This window comes from Vombatus ursinus, unplaced genomic scaffold (genome assembly GCF_900497805.2).
Source record: "Vombatus ursinus unplaced genomic scaffold, bare-nosed wombat genome assembly UNPS02014826.1, whole genome shotgun sequence".
NCBI classification, from domain to species: Eukaryota; Metazoa; Chordata; class Mammalia; order Diprotodontia; family Vombatidae; genus Vombatus; species Vombatus ursinus.
In genome coordinates, this window is record NW_020954604.1 from 3,176,485 (window position 1) to 3,183,785 (window position 7,301).

At 37.3% G+C, this 7,301-nt stretch overlaps 1 pseudogene; it reads right to left on the reverse strand.

Moving 5' to 3' along the window:
- Positions 1–4,601: 4,601 nt before the first annotated feature.
- On the reverse strand, positions 4,602–6,518 carry LOC114025026 (annotated as a pseudogene).
- Between the last annotated feature and the right edge of the window lie 783 nt (positions 6,519–7,301).

Consider the following 7,301-nt stretch of genomic DNA (forward strand, 5'->3'; position numbering starts at 1 on the left):
ATAGCTTAAAATATTGCCTCTCTCAGGGAAATTTGCATCATAAAACATATCCAAGTATTCAGATAAAGGAATGAAGACCAATGAATGGGAGAGGGAAGAAAAAAAGAATTTTTCTGGGTCCCTGAAATCATCCCTTTGAGGCTTCATTGCTGTCGTAGTGGACAGAAGGTGGGATGAATGGCTGACTTTGCTTCTAGCTAGTATGACTTTGCATTAGCCGCTTCTCATTGGGTGACATCTATAAAATGAGGTGATTGGACTTGATATCTCCTAGGTCCTTTTTAGCTCCCAAACCTGTAATTCTCATCCTGCTCTTTACCTACTTATTCAGGTGTAATGTTAAACATTTAAACTTAAAATTTACTCTTCATTTACTTCTGAAAAAGCAAGGATATTAAAAAAAACCACAATACTGCTCATATGCTTGATTTTAGATATTCTCTGTTCCCTGGCTATTTCGCAGAGAGTATCAGGACCATGTTCAACAATCTATATGCCCCTGATGAGTGTTCCTTCAGCACAAAGTGAGAATCTAACCTTCATGTAGTACTCCATATATATTATCTCATCTGTTGATAACAACTGACATTTAAGAAATATTTTGCTTATGTAACATTTACTTACATTTCAGTCTCACAGCGACTGCATGAGTTGGGTACTACATATGTCATTAACCCAATTTTATAGACAAGGAAACTGAGGCTCATAGAGATTAAATGACATACAGCTAGTACGTGTCAGAGATTGGATCTCAACCCAGGTCTCCCTACATCCATCATACTAGCCAGTACACTATACTGATTCTCATCCTTACCATGGACCCTTAGGGTATTTTTGATTCTTAGTTGAGTGTGAGAAAAAAAGGCAGGATAGTTTAATGGATCCAGAACTGGTCTCAAAGTAAAACTGACCTTCGAGTTCTGTTTCTTATATATAATGACTATAACCTTGGTCAATTCACTTAACCTTTAAGTATCCCCAGGCAACTCTCTAAGACTCCTAAATTTCAGAATAGGTACTGATCTGCATCTCACTGGAATGTCCCTTTAACTATAGAATTACAGATCTAGTCTAAAAAAATAAACAAATGAAAAAACAAATTCACAAACTAAGGAATGAAAGAATAAATAGAAGTAGGATGAGGAAACTGGAACCCAGAGAGGTTAGTCCTATTTCCCCAAGGTTATGCGAACTAATAACTGGCCTGGATGATATTAAAAGACAAAGCTTATGATTCCAAATCTTTCCACTACACTAAAATGTCTTAGAAGAATAATAGACTCTATTACAGTCTTCACTTACCCCACTGAGGTTGCTGAATTTAGAGGAGCATAGATTCAGAGTTGGAAGGAATCTTAGAAATGATCTAGTAGTCAAACTCCTTTATTTTATGTATGAGGAATCTGAGTCCCAGAGTAGTTAAATGACTTTCCCAGGGTCACATAGGTCATAAATAGCAGAGCTGGAATTCAAATGCAAGCTTTCTTGACCCCAAATGTAGCGTATTATATTGCCCCCCAATCAAATCATTGGTTGTTTGGGGGAAAGGGGTAGGAGGTAAATGAAGGTAAGAATTATATGTCATGCATTATGTTGAGTGCCTTACAAAATATTATGTCATTTGATCCTCACAACAACCTTACAATAATCCTTAACAAAATCTCCCTTTTTAGCTTCTTTTTATGTGTCATCTTCCCTTCTAAACTATAAGTTCCTTGAAGGCAGATACTATCTCTTTTTGCTTGTACTTATATTTTCAGGTCTCCCATTGTGTCCAGGATCATCTCCAGTCATCCTAATTTATATCTTGCCACTAGACCCAGATGGCTCTGGAGGAGAGAATGAGGCTGGTGACTCTGCACAGCCTTCCCTCACTTAAACCCAATTCACTTGAAAGTCATGGCATCATCTTCCTGATGTCACAGTCCTCTTTGAGAACAAAAGACAAACAACTACAACAACAACAACAAAATGACATTCTCAGTGCTTAGCACGGTGCCTGGCACAGAGAAAGGACTTAATAAATGCTTGATGAGTAAGTTATTGATTGACCAAATTCATGACTCTATAACCTAGAAGGACAGTAGTGATCTAGTCAAATCAAATGCATTTTTTATCCCCCTGACTTTTTCATGTCATTTGATATTGTTTATGTTCCTTTCCTTCCTTCTTGAGAGTCTTCCTTGACTTTTTTGTCGTTTTATTTTTCTAGTTTTCCTCCCACTTACTTTTCATTTTCTCTTTGAGCTCTTACCCACCTCTCTCCTACCCCCTTTCATTTTTAAAATTTTATTATCTCATTCTGAACTTATACACAAAGAAGACCATTTCTATATACATAACAACACAGAAAGAGGATTCTGTATGAAGGTGTGAATTTTCATTCCATACTGTTTGTTTTATTTTTTAAAAAGATATGATAAATTCCATACATTATCATCAAAACTGTTGCTCTTATTTACTCTTTTTTTTTTTATAAATCTACTTTCTTCTCTATTGTTCACTTAAAAATGTTTCAATTCCCCTCATATTTTGGCATCACTACTACTAGCTCCCCACCCACATCCCTCTCACCAAACTCCTTCCCTAACTGAAAATTAAAGGAGAAAAAAGCCAAAATAACCTAGTAAATCAGTCAGCTAGAATTTATCAGGCACCTTCTATATGCCAGACACCATGCTAAGTGCTGGGGATACAAAGAAATTAAAAAAAAAAAGCAGTCCCTACTCTTAAAGAATTCATTGTCTAACCCATATGCAAGCAACTGTATAAATCTATTACAATAGTCCAGGATGGTGGTCATTGGTAAGAGAGCCTGTATTAGAATGATGCCATTGGGGAGAATGCTAATGAAATCATATACTCAATCCCTTGATGAGTTAGTTATATTTGTTCTCTTCAACAACAACCAATGAATGTTGGTACAATAGCTTCACTTTTCATACCAAATGTGGCATTTAATTAATTTTGTCTTTATGCCCATCTTCCAAACAACATTAATACAGTGGAATAACTGCAGTCCTTGGGGGCAGGCAATGACAGATTCAGTTGGTGATTTAAAAACATATGAAAAGGAAAATAATCTTTACATCACAAGTTAATTTCCCATGCTAAACCTATTTCTTCTCATGTTAAATAAAGGTTTTGTACTAGATGGTCTTTAAGCTCTTTTCCTAGAGTGTAAATCCCAAAACATTTGTATTAACACATGCCTAAGAAAAAGTTTCTTGAAAAACCAAATCTCTTGAAAAGGTAGCCAGATGCATGAGGGTTTCAGTGGCCCTGAAAGATTGTATGTCAGACTGCATCAGGTTGGATTGGAAGATCCAAAAGCACAACTGAGAAGGACACAGCTGACATAGTCGTTTTAGCCTAGAGGAGCTACCACTTTTATTGTTCTTCAAATATTGCTTTGATCACAGGCTGTGGTGCAGAAATTTCACTGTCTACTGCATGGATCAAAGATGAATTGAGCTGAGCTGAAACTGTGACAGAAATAAATGGGGTCTCAGAACCTCAAGCAGAGTGAACTCTGGTTACTCCTCTACTGATTCTCACAAAGTACTTCCAGCAGTGTTTCAAGTTCTCCAGGAAGCTCACTCTGTTGCCAAGAGTCTTTTAACAGGAAATATTTTCTCTGAGGGTCAGCAATCCTGGCCCACCTCTCTCTTGTCTTATACTTTATTAAAGTATTGGCTCTTACTTGAAAAATTGTAAAATAGTTTTATGGAAAGAGCTCTGGATTGGAGGGATCTAGAAGTGGGAGTCACATAACTGCTTCCAACAAACTGTTATTGAGCAAGAGACTAAAATTCTCTGTGCCTTAGTTTCCCTAACTAAAAATCAAATAGGCAGGGTGGTTGGAAGGAGCCCTGCACTTGGAGTAAGTGGATCTTGGTTTGAATCTTGGCTCTACCACTTTCTACTTGGATGTTGTTGTTGTTGTTCAGTCATGTCTGACTCTTTATGACCCTGTTTGGCTTTTTCTTGGCAAAGATACTGGAGTGGTTTGCCATTTTCTTCTTCAGTCTATTTTACAGATGAGGAAACTGAGGCAAACTGGATTAATTGACTTGCCCGAAGTTACCCAAATAGTGTCTGAAGTCAGATTTGAACTCAGGAAGATGGGTTTAGTCCCTGAACACTATTCACTGCTCCACCTAGCTGCCCTTGGGTAAATTACTTAACCTTGCTGGGCCTCAGTTTCCTCAACTATGCAGAGAGAAGTTAAAATGGATGTTCTTCAAGGTCCTTCCTGTTCTAGATCTATGATCTTGTCAATCTCTTTTTTTTCTTCTTTTAAAAATAATTTCATTCTGGACTTAAACACCAAATAAAGTGGACATGATTGCATGAGAAACTGTAAATCTCTGTTATGTACCACTTCCTTTTCTTTTTAGATATTTAAATTCAACTTGTAGTTTTCAAGACTGTGCTGCTGCTTCTGCTTCTCTCTAGATTTTCTTCTATTCCCTGCTTTTTAAAGCTAGACTGTATATCTCACAGGATATAATGAGAGTAAATGGCTTCATGTTTCAGGTTTTCCAACACCTAAATTCCAAATGAAACTGCCATACCCTCAATACTGCAAATTTGAGCTACTATAGACAGTTAAGAGTTTCAACATGTTCTTCAAACTTTCTTTGACTGTAGTTGGGAGAGAGCATTAAGTCATAGAGGAGACACATTTTGAGCATCAAAGTTGGAATCAAAGCAAAAGTTCTTCCAGGAGCATGTAAAAGCTGCTTTGGAGGATTTGAATAGTAAAAACATTCTCATCATCATCACTGCTACCTTCAAGGTCTTCCTGATGACTATCAGGCTGACTAAGGTTTTGAGCAGGCTGGTTACAGATCACATTGTTTTCCAACCCCCAAGAGAACATTTTTAAAGGTGGCCTTTGGATTTCATCTGGGTGAAAAGCACCATTTGCCCCATGTCTTGTGTCCTGAGCTATATAGGGGTTTCTGAACTGTAGAACTAGTTTCCTTTTTGGCTCTGAAAGAACAGGACCATTTTGCTCTTTGAGGGTGATACTCACATGGGATTTCCATGACTATTTCTGCTTGATTTCCAAGTCTCTTTTTAAGTTTCTTCTTCTCTTCCCCCTCCCTGAGGAGGGTTTCCAAATGTAAGGACAAATCATTTATTTCTTGTTCTCTCTGCATCAATTGAATTTTATGTTGCTCTTTCGCTTCTATAAACCTTTGTTCTACATTCTTGCTAATTTTCACTTGTTCCTTTACTTGTTTGATTTTGCTAGTTCTTCAGCGTAGCTGCTACATTTTGCCTTCTCATCTAATAGTAGTTGTTTACATTTCTTATAATTTTCTGTTTTCTCAACAATTTATTTAGTCATTTCACAAACTTGCCCCCTTGTCACCATCTCAGAAATTATCTCAGAAGTAGCAAGTCCAACTATAGTAGCTGATAGTTTGATATCGGCAGGGGAGCCAACCACATTCTCCATGTTGCTTGAGGCATCTATCTCTTCCTGTTGGTTCCCAGTTTTATCCTGCAACTGAGAGCCTGCTCACTTGCTTTTGGAGCCTCTGACACTCCTTGAATTTCTCTCTGTAATTTGTTTGCAGCCATTTGCAGAGGAAGCTTCCAGTCTTCCACCTCCCTGAGCAGGTCCTCCTCAACTGGATTTTTTTCTCTGTTGCTTTTTCACAATCTCAACACCATTCCCTAGGTGTTTTTTTTTTTACTTGTTTTCCAGCCTGGCACTATGGAGATCAGTTATTTTCTGATCCCTCACATGTACTGCATCTCTCAGCTTTTTGGCCAGAAACATGAATTCTTTGGTCTCCTTTGTAATTACTCTCTGTGTCATGGTCACGAGATCTTCCTCAAACTGGAGAACATCCAAAGTTGCTTCACTGTATTTTTCCTTAAGCTCCTTGTTTTCCATATTTAGATTTTATAGAGCTTCAATAAGACTCTTTTGCTACATTTGCAGCTGGTCACATCTCTTTTTCTTCAAGTTCTTTTTTCTAGTTTTCCAACTTGTTATCTAAGCTGCAAACTCTCTCTCTCTTTTTTAGAAATTTTAATGGATTTTTTCATTGTTTTCTCAATTGTAAACTCAAGAAGGCCAGTTTTTATAGTTACCATTAGCATGCCAAAATTTCCTTCATCTTCCATAGTTAGTGGTTTCTCAACTAGGGAAGACACTTGAAATTAGAATTATGTACTTGCTCCAGAAATCTCACACTTGTGGGTTACATAACAGAATTGATAAACTTCCCTATCATCATTTGGGAGGTAATACTCTTGAAAGGATAAAAAAAATGACTGTTGATCCCTCCATATAATACTCTATCACTGGGGACCATAAAAATGTATAATTATCTTGAGCTTACTTCAACCAACTATAAAAATGCCAACCCAATCTTTGGGGTGTGGGTGGATATAATGGATTGGGAAGATAACTCATGGCCACAATTTGAAAGATGATGTACAAAGTTGGAAGTCTCTTGAGTGCTTGACAACGAGACTTCTTGAAAGGATATCATAGTTTAACAAAAGTGGGTCCCTAGTAAGATCCTGATGAAGGTTTGGCAGTGTCAACAAAGCCTTCTGCCCAGAGTCACCATTGACTGTTGAGTGCCTTCTGCCATAAACTAGCTAAACAAGCCTGTCGATTCATAGAAACCATCCCTTGAATCCACTGCTCTCTCCTTCCTTTCCCTGTCTTTCTTTCTTACCATCCATTCACTCCTAAATCCTTTGCCATTTGACTTCCCTCAATATCAATATACACTGCTCTGTCCAAGGTTATTAACAGCCTTGGAGTCATTAAATCCAATCTTTTTTCTTAGCTCTGAATTCTCCTTGACTTCTCTGTATAGTTTGAATCCATAAAATATTACTTCTTTTCTTCCCTCACTAACAAAAAATTGCTCTCTCCTTAAATCTCTGATGCTAATCATGTCACATGACAGCTTCCTCCCCTTGCTGCTTCCCCTGCCCCATAAGTCCCCATTACCTATTGAACAAAATACAAACTTTTAAACCTGTTATGTAGTAACATTTATATAGCACTCTAAGGCTTATTTGTACTTTACATACATTATCTCATTTCATCCTTATCACAATCCTGTGAAATGTATCTTATAACCCTCATTTTGTTTTGTTTTTTTTTTATTTATAACCCTCATTTTGTAAAAGAGGAACCTGAGACACAAAAGGATTAAGTGACCTATATTCATCTAGTTTGTAAATGATAGAAGTGGGATTTTAGTCCAGATCACTCCTGATTCTGTGTCCAGTGTACTTTCTACTTTACCATACTATTT